The 14,377-nt window shown below is 41.7% G+C and overlaps 1 long non-coding RNA gene and 1 pseudogene across 1 annotated transcript; one reads left to right on the top strand and one right to left on the bottom strand.

The window, feature by feature from the left end:
* Nucleotides 1-470: 470 nt before the first annotated feature.
* On the bottom strand, nt 471-1,456 carry LOC147200403 (uncharacterized; annotated as a pseudogene).
* A 1,794-nt stretch (nt 1,457-3,250) lies between these two features.
* On the top strand, nt 3,251-8,687 carry LOC147200402 (uncharacterized). Its single transcript, XR_015101874.1, has 4 exons — nt 3,251-3,390; nt 3,475-3,561; nt 5,870-5,930; nt 6,928-8,687. It is a non-coding gene; the product is annotated as an uncharacterized LOC147200402 (long non-coding RNA).
* The last annotated feature ends 5,690 nt before the right edge of the window (nt 8,688-14,377 follow it).

Raw genomic sequence — 14,377 nt, 5'->3', positions numbered from 1 at the left:
TGAGTGTTGATTTACTTCATATTAAGAAACTACTGCACTAAAACATTAATTCATAAATGTATACCATATGATTTTTTTTTCTCAGTATAAATAGCACGTAACCTGACTGTTCTACTCTTTGAATAAAAACACTTCATTCAAGCGTTAGGGAGTGCAAAGGGTTATGATGGAGGGGTGTTGCAAATCATGAAGACCTGCCAAGTGGTATGATAGCATTGTTTTATACATGTCCTCGGCTAGGCCTCAGTTTCAAAATCAGTCCTTGGTCCTTGGCCTTGGCCTCGGAGGCAAGTCTTTGGTCTATGGCCTTGGCCTTGGCCTCGGAAAATTTCTCAAGTCCTTGGCCTTGGCCTTGCCCCGGAAAATTTTCCAAGTCCTTGGCCTTGGCCTCGGGTTGCCGGTCCTTGGACACAACACTGATGGCGGTACAGAGCAAGCTCGGCCAGTCTGTGCTGTACAGTAGCTCGCAACTAGGCAAAAGGGTTGCCTTTGTTTTCCCGGGCCTCTCTGATAAGCTGTGTAACTACACCTAAGCAGCCGGGAACTACGGGGATCCCTCCCTTCTTCACTGAGCGGCCAACGTAGTTGTTCCTGAAGAGAAACTCTTTCAGTCTTCATAAGACGATGCTGAAAACCATCTTCCCTTCAATGGATAGTAGTGATACAATCTGAAACTGTTTGATGTTTTTTGAGTTCTCCTCTTTAGGGATCCACACATCCATACTCCCTCACCACACCTCCACTGGTCAGCAACTCTTCACCTTCTCCAAATCCCCCTCAAGATCTTCCACGGGTACCGGAGATGCTCTGGGGAACGCTTGTAAACTAAATAAGGTCCAGTAGATGCTGCACAAGCTGCCTTGATTGTCCCCTCAACCTCCTTCAGGCTTGGCTCCCTCAGGTTGTACTCTGTTGTTGGGGGAGTGAGGTTGATGAGAGCTTTGTTGGGTTCCAGTTCTTGCTCTCTCAAGGAATCAGTCAACATGTCTTGGATTAAGCGATTCACTTCCTCTGTTGACCACTCAAGCCGTCCACTGCCCTTGTGCCCAAGCAGTTGTTTTGTGAATCCAAAGGTATTGGCAATGAAGTCTGCTCACTTCCTGGCACTCTCTCTTCGGTGCTACTCTGCTCTGCGGAGGATCATCAGCTTCTTCCGCAGGATGTCTTGCAGCTCTGCTAATGGTTGCTTCTCCTCATTAGTAGGTGTCCGTCTCCGGTGCCACTCTACTCTGGGGAGGATCATCAGCTTCTTCTGCAGGATGTCTTGCAGCTCTGCTAATGGTTGCTTCTCCTCATCAGTAGCTGTCTTGTACTGTTTCTTGAGGATACGAAGCTACTGGTGCAGGGGATGTATTTTAGTGTCCCTGTGGTTCATGATGTAGAAGATCGGCTTGGTTTTTCCTTTCTCCACCCGCAGAAATCTTTCTAAGGCATAGCTGAAGATGATGGTAGTCATCGTCGGAGTCACTCCTTTTGTTTGCTGGGGTCCACTTAATCTGCTGCTGCGGAACTACTCTACGGGGATTGGGAGGCCCTGGAACACGGAGGGACTGGGCTCTGTGGGTTGCCTCCTCTATGTATTAATATATTGTTAAAAGTATGAATTAAAATATTCAAGGTTGGGAGGGCTACTTTAAAAATGTATTTTGATGCAGTTACTAGTTACCCATGATAAAATGCATTTCGTAATTTAATCCAAGTTCCATAATTTCAAAGTAATGAGTGCAAACTTCATCTTTGCTTTTCTCCTCTCCTCAGTGGTCTTGATAAACTATAACATGTGGTGCCAATTCTACTTTCTCTTAAACCAGTGCGGCTCAAGGTGGTCATGGCAACAACCAGCTCCACAAGTTGGAGGTGTTGCTTTTGCCACTACAGGATTCTGGTTAGTGTTTGTTTGTCCCCCCCAACCCCACACACTTTTTAATAGAGTACAGGAACTGTACCAGACAAGGAGGGACTGTGACTGTTAAATGTTGAAGTGTATTTTACTCACCTACAGAATATTAAATAGTTTTGTAAAAATACCACTTGTGGTATCATTTAGCTGAAAAGAAAATATTAAAATATTCCAGGGATCTGAGGAGTAATTTCGCAAAGATTTTTCTTTCCCTCCCCCCCAATCCCCCCGCCCACCCCCCACTCCATCCCATTTGGTAAGAGAAAATGGTTTCTTTTTAATCCAGCCTGTAAGAATCTTGCCTCTGGCTGACATGACTGTGTCCAGAAATTAATCTACTGTAAAATGTGAGAAAATAACCCTAACAGACGGAGAGAACTGCTGTTCACTGGACAGTTCCTCTTTTTTTGGGGGGGGGGCTCATTTTCCATAAAACCAAAAGATGGTTGCGTGTGAAAGTCCCAGTAGATTGGCAGGTTTTTAATTACTCAAATTAGCCCATCTGCCACCAACAACCAAGCTGCAAGTCACTTAAATGCCGTTTCTTCCAAATATACTTGCTTGATTTGAACAACGTAAATGCAATGGGTTGGTATTGTTGATAACTTGATATTAATCAACAGTTGAAGAGGTGTTTGGGCGAACAGACTTAGAGCAACTATACAAATGGTTGATGTTGACGGTGGTAATATATTATGGCATAGCTGTTACCTCAGTCAAGTGCATGTTCGTATTGTCTTTGTGTTGGCTTTTGTTTGATTAAGGGCTATTTAAATAAATGGGACTTCACTTGAAATGTGACACCTCTCACACAGTGTCGGTTATTTATAAGGGAGAGCTTCAGGAGCTTTTTGTGCCACTTTTAAAGGTGATTAGCTACAATTCATCCCTGTACAGCACCATACAATGTGTTGAAATAAATAGCTGAAGGTATGTCTCATATACTGTGCTGTGTAAAAGTATTTGCCCTTCGAAAATTCTCATTTTCTTGCACTTTCACCAATTTAATATTGAAGATCAAAAAACCATTAAGATCAGACAAACATAAGGGAAGTCAATATAACCCCCCCCCCACACACACACACAGGGCCATGGAGTGCTTTTTTTTCTCCGTGGATGACTAAAACTGCATTTTACGTTTACTTGTGTTGTCCTTGACTAATATTTGGTTTATAATGGGAAACATTTGAGTGTAACAAACTTGCACAAAAATAAATCAGAAAGGGCGCAGATACTTGTTCATGGTACTTAATATCGACCTAACATGTTGGAATTATGTCTGCATCTTTGTTTTGGTTTCTGGAACGACTCCAGGGATGAATAAAGAATTCCTGACTTTGATTCTGAAGTGAGCTTTCATGCGTTTCACATTATATTTTCTTTTTTCAGTGCTTGGAAGAGTGCCAGAATGTTGCCGAGGGAACAGGCTTTGTCTTTGTTTTGGATGACGGGCAGCGTGCCTGAATGGACCAGCGAGGCGCTATCACAACGTACGTCTTCGTTGACTGCCACTATCATTTTGTGGATTGATGAAAACTCATACACTGAAACATATTGTATGGGGACCTTCAAAGGGGGATCCTGGCAGTTCATATCGCTGGGGGTCCACACATCACATCGCCAATGTATCAATGCCTACACAACTATCGTCAAGTGCAGAGGTGAGTGGTTAAATGTTTTTTGTTTTTTTCAAGTCACACAACATATCGATCCACATCCTGAAGTGCCTATCCTGACAACATGGACAATTGGTCCAGAACAACACACACACGATGAAGTTGACGCACACATGCAAATGCAACAAACATTTCTGTTGTAGCATAAAGTTGTGATTTTATCATTAGAGCACAGTTGCAGCACGGTGTGAATTTAATTATTTATTTATAGTTGACTTTAGTCATGTTGATGGCTGTCAGTAAGTCCTAATTTAAAAAAAAAAAAGGATTTAAAAGACATTTTTTAAAAAAGCATTCCACATCCTTTTGGATTGATTTTTTTTATCTTTTAAAAAATGCAGTTTTCACTGAACCCATTAGTAATATATTTTTTTAGGTATCTATCAAAAATATTAATATCTTACATTTTAGCCATATCGCACAGCCCTAGTTTCCGCTACGATATACGAAACATTCAGATTTCCAAACTGATGCTCATCACAAAGCAAAACCTCAAGTTCGCGAATGCTTATGATTCTACATGGGTGTAGTGGGTTTTTTTTGTTTGTTTGTTTGTTTGTTTTTGCAGAGTGTAATCACAGATGTGGGCTTGGTCATTTCCCTGCAGCTTGTTGAGTGTTAATAACCTCGCCACATGGCAAGGTTCCTCTTCTGAAACCCACAACAATGAATAGAACATGCAGGGTTTGCATAATTGTGTCCCATTTAGGGAGATAGTGAGACTTTAATTCCTGAGGTCAGTCCAGTAATTGCATTTGGAATCTATCGGGGATCAACCCAACCTTTTAGCCTGACATCACAAGCCCTGTGGCAAGTGGAGCTGAACTTACTGCCACAGGTTTGGGCCATTGATGGAAGCTGACGGTCTGAGTCTGAGTGAGATGACAGTATCCAGCCACCTGAGCCTGCTTTGAATGTCAGCGATTGACTGGCTCATGAAAAGTGAGCGGGCAATGTGGAGTTAAATGTCAAGTATTGCCTTTTACAATAATTGCCTTCAGCGTCCTTGGAGAAGCTGCTGGATGTCGAAGCTGATTAGAAATGGCAGCTTCTTGAATCTGACCATCTGATGAGCAGATGGGTGTTGAATTCCATTGAGTGTGCAAACAAAACTGTTGCCAGGAAGGCTCAAGCTGGAAGGTCATTTTACGATGAAGGACATTTTTCAAAAAATTAAAATAAAATATGCGAATACGACAGATTCATTCCTCTTACTGATGTTAAACTCTGACAGTATGTGCACACAAAGGCTTTCATTTCTATGACGAGAGGGAAGCATGGTGGACGAGTAGTTAAAATGTCTATCTGACACTTCCAAGGTTCAAGGTTTGAATCTACAGTGTACAGTTTGCGTGTTCTTACCGTGCTTGCGTAGTTTTTCTACAGCTACTCCAGCTTCCTCCTACATTGCAAAATCAAGCATGTGCATTGTAGGATTATTTTTACAGGCTAATTAATTTACACAATGTGACTAAGACGGTTGTCTATATGTGCCCTGTGATTGGCTGGCGACCAGTCCAGCATGTACCCATAAGTAATAATAGTTTTTAAATTTTATGTGGGGTGGGGCGGGGGCACACTTCCATTTGCAACTCCTGTACAAATTATGCAACTTCCAGGTGAAGGCTTTGGAGAAAATGTCTCACTAAAATAAATGGTTGTAGCAAAACTACACTGCTGTCTGTTGGGGCTCCTGCCCCTAGATCTGACTTGAATATCAATTCTGTGTCTGGCAGGCAAGTTGAAACTGCATCAACATGCAAGTAATTGTGTCTTCACTTGGTTGTCTTTATCTCAACAGAGAAAATTGTTTATTTTGGTCCAATTAAATGAATACACCAGGAGCTTAATCAACTTGTGATCCTCTGTAGAGCTTCAGTCGAAGCTAATTTTCTTGGAATTATAACTCCCCCACACACATGGACACACACACACACACACACACACACACATTTAACAACACTAATATATACGTTTATACACTTGATACCGCTCTTAACCAATTTTTTCATCACTTCCTTTTAGAGTAATACAAAATGTATCCTCCCTCATCAGTGTTGGGAACAAAAAAAGTTAATAATTGAATTATTTTAAAATAAAAGTTATTTTCACTACTGTAAAAAAAAAGCTTTATATCAAATAATTTGGATTTCTTTGTTGTTCCAAGCAATTTTCAAAAGACAATGAAATGAATAGAATGGCCAAGTAATTGTACATAAATATCACTTCCAAAAAAAGGACACATTTCAACAACATGAATACAGTTATTGACAAGAATAAATTGAATTCTCAGTTTTACAGGTACATGTCAGGTCAAGTCAACAACCGGTGCCTCTACATACGTCACATTACAGGTGAGCATATAAGGTATATACAACATGATCATGTTTTAACTCTGTAGTCTGCTGCTGAGTACATTTACAGTCTGAGACAAGTGGGTTTTGTAGATTTCCTTTGCTAAAAGTATCTCTTTCAAACATTAACAGATAAACAATAAAAAGCATGACCACAGTAACTGTAGCAAATTAACCTCTCACAACCTGAGGCAAGTCTCTCGGACAGAGTTTGGAAGGATTTCAAACATTTTCTTCATTTAAATTAAACAATCTGTAGTGCACTGAACTTCAGTTCCTAAATATTAATTTACCCAGATTGAAGAGATTGATGAAATAGCGAGGCGGGAGGAGGTACAAATGTTTTGGGGTAATGAGAGGATCACGCCTCATTGTAGAGATGACGGCAGATCATTTACGCGTGTCACTAATGCACCGTCTACGTGTCAGAAATGTTACTATCATCACTAATATCCACTTTGTACTATGTTTTAAGTGAGATGAAATTCAAGTCAAATATCCACACTGTTACTCTTCACAACTTTGAAGAAGCAAAGAAGGGAGCAACTGGTCTGTCCCCACCGTGTCTCCCCCGCCCCCACAGCAGTGCACATTTGAGATGACTTGGAAATATGTAAAACATGTAGAAATACTCCTTATACATGAACTGTGCAGAACCATCAAAACATTTTTAAATCTCTTTACGTAGCCAAATGCATTTGTGAACCAGCATCCGACTACGGCGCAAACCTTAGAAACAAATCTTATTCAGTGTAGTAACCAAGAGCCACTGCAAGTCTTTGTTGTATCAAGTTGACGTATGCAAACCCAACAAACATTTATGTTGTAGCATAAAATTGTGATTTATCATGAGAGCACAGTTGCAGCACAATGTGGATGTAATTATTTATTTATTTGGCGCTGACTTTGGTCAGGTTGATGGCTGCCAGTAAGACTACAGCATAGACTACAACCATCCATCCATCCATCCATTTTCCGATCTGCTTTATCCTCACAGGGGTCGCGGGGGGTGCTGGAGCCGATCCCACCCGTCTTCGGGCAGTAGGCGAGGGACACCCTGAACCAGTTGCCACCCAATCGCAGGGCACACAGAGACGAACAACCATCCGCACTCACACTCACACTCACACCGCAGGATAATTTAGAGTGTTCAATCAGCCTGCCATGCATGTTTTTGGAATGTGGGACGAAACCGGAGTACCCGAAGAAAACCCACCCAGGCCCAGGAAAAACCTGCAAACTCCACACAGGAAGGCCGTAGCCGGGATCGCACCCCGACCTCTGCACCGTGAGGTCGACGCGCTGGCCCACCGGCGTGGAAGGGGTTTCGCAAGACAGTGCAGACCGAAACCAAGGCGAGTGACAAAAATTCGTGAGTCAGCATCAGAAGCAAACATCTAGTAAACTAATGAATTCCCCCTCCCCCCCAAAAAATCTGAAATTGGACTCAATGACCCCTGGCTGCCGACAACGCTTAATAGCTCTCCTCACTCGGTGCTACTGAGGAAAGCAGTGATTGAAGTACACATGCAGCTTCACCATCTGGACAGACTCTTAAGATAGGCAAATAACGTCTCGCTGAAGATCGACCACAATCCCTGCTGCAGCAGACCTTGAACCAATTCCAATTTCCCTTCTTGAGGGCATATATTTCTTTCGACGAAAGGCAGTTAGCACCTGCATAACCGCATGAACTGCAACACGCTATGAGATTTCAGGAAGGAGGTCCATCACGTTTGTTGCCCATTCCCAGAGGGTACAGGTATAAAAAGCTGACAGGAGCATGAGGAAAGTAAGACCTTCAACCTTTACCATTTACTCTCTGGAGAAGTGCCAAAGCAATAGAAAGTGCTCTCAATCTATCCATCAGACAACTTCTTCACTTCCTACAATCCAGTCTGGATCTTAAAACAACAGCCTGTTTTTCCTCCCATAAACCTCTTTCCATACCTAATAGATGATACATTCAGCTACGGACAAAATCATGACATGAAACAGGAGAACCTTACGTGCCAGATGAATATTTTGTTTTCTGAAAGGTGATTGGATGAGTATTTGATGTTCCTCCAAATTCCTGGCCAATCATATCAATGAGTAGTCATGAGTTCACGAGAAATGCAGGGCTCTCATAGGATCGCATACCTGTATTCTCAAGCCTGTTATCAAGTTATCAAGGGCAAAGGCTCCCTAAAATCTTTCTCATAATCAATAACTTTACTTCAACTTTCTTTTTTTTTTTTTTTACACAGAAAGACATCCTGTAATAAAATTCAGTTGCATGTCTAGAGCAGTGGTGAAATGCACAGAATACCTACAGTGAAACTCCTCTACAACGAAATCATGTTTGCAGCAAGAACTTTTTCACAACAGGGGGTTTTCACTGTAGCAAATTTGATCTCAGATCAAGCACACACACACACACACACGCTCACACACACAAACATACTGTATGTGTACTCTATTTTTATTCCAATAGTGCATAATTATGAGCACACACTTATTTGACACTTCATATTGTCAGTGTAGAAAGAAAAAAAGGGAAAGAAATTGTGAAATTTACGATCAGCATTCATTTTCACTTACATAAATTTCTTGGATAATGTCTTTTATTTTGCTTGCTCCGTCTTTCATTTTGATCACTTTTAACCTCTCTTCCAGCATCAGAGCTCTTCTTGTCTTAGCTGCTTGACATCCAATGATCCGTTTTGTAGCCATTTTAGCAATGCAACGTCCATCCTCATCTGAATCTAACAATAACAAATACTTCCTGGCACGCAACGAACTTTTAAGCCAGCCACGGGACGCTTCGTAGTCCTCGATGGCCATAGTTAGCTCTCGAAGGCTAAAAACCTTACGCCAACTGGAGCGCTAATGAGAGAGAAGCGCTCCAGTTAGCGTAAGGTTTTTAGCCTTCGAGAGCTAACTATGGCCATCGAGGACTACGAAGCGTCCCGTGGGTGTTTTTAGCATGATAACAAGTAAAGCATTCGAGGAAACGTTCATTTATTTGAATGTCCGGCGAGCCATAAGCAATTAACTGTGAGCAGCTAATCGGATGCTACGGATCTAGCTTCAGTATCTACACACATAGACAGTGAGGTCCCTCTTGGCCAATCGGAGGCCAGGATGATGCTCGGTAAGCCAATGGCAGAGCAGCTATGAGTATGTTGAGTCCAGGAAACTCGCAGCTGTGACCGAAATAAACATCTTTCACTATGTAAACCAGTGTGGTGGTTGCTGTTGCCTTTTTTAGAACGAAGCAGTAGAGGTCGCTGTTGGATAAGACTTCGTTGTAGTGCATGTCTTCGCGAGGCTGGAGCAGAGAAAATCATTTCGTATAACGCAACAGGGGGGGGTTTCGTCGTATGGGGGGCAGGAGAATGGGAATTGTGTTAATGCATGAAGATTTTTTCACATAAGGGGGTATTTTCGCCCATGTAGGTTTCGTTCTAGAGGAGTTTCACTGTATTGAATGCAAAATTGTTCAAAACAACAATTGGTGGAAAATTGAGGGTTGAATCTGAAAGATGTACATTTTATTTTTACATCTTTTTTTGGGGGGCGTGGGGTATCAGTGCATCCCTAACATGTATTTCTTATCGAGTTGTATGCATATCTTCCACTAGAGGTCTTCAAAGTAAAGGTTTGTCCTTTAAAGATATCCAAAACGTTGGCAAAAACGCTTTCCCACAGCCTGCAAATCCTCACTCTGAGGGCCCAGATAACTGAAAAAAACACAACACAATAACAAGACATGTTCTGAGAGCTAAGAACTGTGTGATCTCCTGCTCACAGGACAGCTTCAAGCAGCTTAACAGTGCCCAGTCAGCAAATATCGCTTGTAACCGGGAAGACTTGAAGCTACACGTTTGACACATTGAGTAGCAGCAAGACAAATGAACAAATGCATAAAAAGAACGACACCCATGTGGCGTCATTGATGCATGGAATAGCTATTGTACACTGTAAACACAATCGCTCCTACAAAACATAATTCCTTGTTTAGATTCTTGTTTTGAAATGGCTAAATGCTTCCTTACACCCTGACATTAAAAATGACTCTTTGTTGTGCACTGCTACTTCATTCATTGAATAAAATGGCACCCCTGCTGCAGTTACTGTTCAACCACTATTCTGTGGACTGTGGTCCATAACAAGCCGGATCATTGACAACATGACATTTGCGTTTCTTTCAGTGACGGCTGGTTAATAGAGTGGGCCAGGTAAATAGAGAGGATATTGGTAATGATGTGTAAAGTTGTTTCATTCGGCTCTGTCTTTTCTTTCAGTGATGCAATTTCTGCTCTAGGGAGCAAATATTGTTCCCCGTTGACTCTTGGTAAAGGTTTGACCTTGGAATTTTCCAAAAATAATGGAACCGAGCTTTTAAACTGGATCAGCTAAAAATCCCATGATCAATTTCTAATCATGTGATCGTGACATTCTGAGGAATTATGTAACTTAAAAACTTACAATTGTGCTGTTTTGTATAGTGGATGTTGGATGCTCAAGTGCGTGACCGGGCATTGTTTTATCCACGTCCCCAAAAATCAGGAAAACTGAAATGTTGAAAATCAGTTTAACGCTGAATCGCCACAAATTGAGTATTCGACAAAGTCTTTGCACATGTTTTCTGCATTTATCTTCAAACATGTATCATGTATTTAGCAATGAATCTCTAAAATTACTTTAGAGCAGGTTTCACCAACCTTTTTGAAAATGAGAACTACTTCCTAGGTACAGTCTTGATTAATCTGAAGGACGACCTGTTTGAGACACATCTGATAGAACATATTGGCTCAAATTACCGTTAATAATATTATTAATAAAAATCATTCAACAATAATCAGTAATCAATAAGGAAAAAAATATGCAAGACTTTATTAAATGTCTGCCAGTGTTTACACTCTTACAGCATGCCGAGAAATTCACAATTTCCTCTCAATGGTAAGTAGCCCGCAGACTACTCATGTTGTCTTTTGGGGCTACCTTGTGCCCACGGGCATAACGTTGGTGACCACTGCTTTACAGGTTCTGAAAAGCAATCGAATGTTCGCAATGGGTAAGGTGTTTTGATACCTTAGGGTGAAATTAACCCTGCAAAGCTTTTAGGGCTGTTTAATTTCCAAAACACTGGAAATTGAAGGACATTAAAAATATGCACACCATCTCCTCCCAGGTACATCAAACTGGTCATCAACTTGGAGGTAAATGACTAATTAGGTGTGTGGCCTATTTCCTATGGCGGGACAGCGGGTAGATGCTGATCCTCGGTGTCCCTGATTATGTGGTGTTTGTGCCGCGGAAGGGGCCGTTTGTCACAATCAACACGGAAGCTGGAGGACTACCTAAAATGCTTAGTGAGTGCATGCGTATGGTACTATGTGAAAGACATACAAATGCAAGTGAGCAGAAAGGACTCTGGAAAATTGTAATCTGCATGGGCGGGGGGGCAAAAAAAAAACAATGTGGCTAAATGAGCTAGTTGTAATATAAAGAGATGCAAGGGAATAACAATAACACACAGTGTGTTGCTTAACTTGCGGTCGCACTTATACTTTCATGCACAAAGCACTTTACTCCTCCTAAATTCTTCATCAGCTCTCTGCCGTCACCATATTTCATTTGTATTGCTGCAGGGCGAAGCCCTGCCTCAGCTTTCATTGGCGCTCTGCCCTCGACAAACTTGGCACGGTCCTGTCCAATTAGGCGCTTTGCTAAGATAGATACACTGTGTTGGCTTTTCTCGCCGCTGACAGACCCCATCACCCAGAAATAAACATGGAAAATAGCCGAAACTTTCCCTTTCCCTCAGGTGAGTTAGAAACCTGCAAAGAAATTTCACCCAAGATGCTCATCATCGATGTGTTTTTTATTTTGGCCTTTTCAATAGTCAAGTTTCTGCTGCTCAAACTCAAAAGGACCTGCTTCTCCAAAGTAGTATGGTTGGGTTCAGTTTTGTACGGGATGTCTTTTTGGGTCTGTCTAAAAGGTGCCAAATATTCCATTATAGTACGGTAAATTAAGAAAGGAGTTTGCTGTTTTAAAACTGTGGCAAGATTTGAACGTAGCCTCACTTCATTTACCCACCTCCTCTCCCAAGTCTCTGACAAAAGCCTCGCTGACTTCCATAAGCACAATTCACAAACACAGCCATTCACAATGGCATGCAATTATGAAAGTGCATCGTTGCCACAAAGAGTCACAGAGAATGCTGTGCAGTTAAGCTAGCATTAGCACTCTAAAAAGTTTGCCACGGCTGCTACATTGGTAGTATGATTTATTTGTAATACAGTGTCTCCCCAACACTGTGGGCCCTATTTCCGTGCGCAGCGCAATCTGACTGTCGTTGAACGAAAGTTCCTCGTTCATATTTTATCTAACGTGGACTGAATGTAATTCTGTCTGATGTTTTTTGCGAACGTGTTCATTCTGGCACCTGTGAATGGCTTTTGAATGACAGTTCATTTTTATTCTCAAGCGTGTCAGGTTTCATTTGTCTTCCACAACAAACCTGGCTAAATACACAGCAAATGAGCCTTGATATTTAGGGGGATTATGAAGTTTACTCTGCCATGATGGCAGCTCGGGGGGAGGTGGCAATTACCTCACTGGGGAAGACTGTATTGATAAGCAACAAACTGAGTCTTTGTTCTGTGGTCATTTATTTGGGTTACACTCATACACGACTCTAATAGTCATACTTAGCACTGGTAAATAGTTGTAGTCATTGTAATCACTCCAGAAATGTCACACCAATGCCGCTCAAGGGACCAATTGAAGCGAGATCAGGTATGATCAAAGTGAGCAGTAGCATGGCAAAATGGTGGTGATGGAAACACCACTTTATTTGCCTCTGCCACTGACATTATGATTTCTGCCAGAAGGGTTTGTCAAATCGTCCAAATATTTAGTATGCGTATAACTACAAGTACACAGTTTTTATCTTTAGGACACCAAACCTACATTTGGCGGTCTGCGTGCAAAATAGTGTTTTCTTGTCTTGTACAAATACAATCACATAACATTAAAGGCTGTCAAGTTAAAAAAGTTACTTGCCCTGACTGCTGAGAAGTTTTATTCTTTTGGAAAGAGGATTTATGCTATCGACAGGGAGTCACAAATCTGACAGTCTGACATTTTTTCATATGCAGTACCAGTCAAAAGTGTGTTATAAGTCAGGTGTGTCCCCTCTTTTTACAGTTAGCATACTCTCTAGATATATTCCTATCAATGTGGCACTGACCACCACGGTATCACCCTTTAATCATTGCTATACCAGACAATAATAGGATAGTGATAGAGGTTAATCATAATTGGCTCAACAAGTGATTTTAATGAATGAAATTCCGCAGTGAGTACTCAACACACACGCACGTCCACGCACACATTATTGGTTTCCCATTGAAATGTTGTTGCATTTAACGTCCATTTTGTCCACAGTGAGCTGAAACAGGATAACCGATTTTGATGGGAATATAACATAATGGTAATTGCAATGGTTGACATTGCTTTCACGCCGCTTTCTTGCCTTCTTTTTGTACCCTGGGTAAAAAGGTTTTGCAATCTGCCTTTGTCAGCATCATATTCATAGAAAGCCTTGAGAGAATTTGAAAAAGTTGTCACACCTTCATCTCAACGTGAAAATCGTCAGAACATGCAGTGTCGGGAGCAATCTTCTGGCATTTGTGGTAGAGTGCAGGCCGAACCATAGTGAGCATTTGGGCCTCCGGGACTTGGCCGCAAACAGATATTTACTGTATGTGTTAAATCATTACATTCTAATTTTAATGAAATCATGACACATTTATGGTGTTGTGATGAAGCCTAAATTTAGGTGCACAATAACATCCCACAAGTCACGCACAGGGTCCATCGACTTACTGTCATTGTAAAGAGTTGGGGACAACCGCTGTAAGATACTGGGCATTTTGTGTTCAGGCTTTTTTTTTCCCCTTGAAAACAGTGGGAGCGAATGAACCTCTTAGTGTCTAATGAATCGGATCGTTTGCAGATGATTAATTACAGTGTAATTTGGCCAATTTTGCTTGCCAAACTAACATCACCGAACTCACTGGAAATCGTTAATCCAGCAATCATTTCCCTGCCAGTTATGCTTGTCCGTGTTTGCAGAAGCAGCAGGCTAAGCAAGATGGCCTCGGCACCCAGCTCCCTAACTGCATCCATCCGCTCTTCCGCAGGGATCACATACTCTTTTGCAAAACATATGCTTGCACGCATGCAAATGATACTATTACAGCTGTCAAGAGGAAATGAGCTTTGACAGAAACCATGGGTAAGCAAACGCTCCCTGAAAACCCAAGGACGCATTACACGGGTTTAAGCTGTTTTGAAAGGGGCCAAGTGTGGTTCATTTCTCAAGGAATAAACTCACTGAATAGACATATTTTTTATGCTGTCCATCTGCCCTGAGTTTCCTCATCAGG

The sequence above is a fragment of the Hippocampus guttulatus genome, chromosome 9, assembly GCF_054856545.1.
Source record: "Hippocampus guttulatus isolate MCC_2025c chromosome 9, RoL_Hgut_1.0, whole genome shotgun sequence".
NCBI lineage: Eukaryota > Metazoa > Chordata > Actinopteri > Syngnathiformes > Syngnathidae > Hippocampus > Hippocampus guttulatus.
The sequence above is the reverse complement of the archived record's forward strand: the minus strand, read 5'-3'. Positions and strand labels throughout refer to the sequence as shown.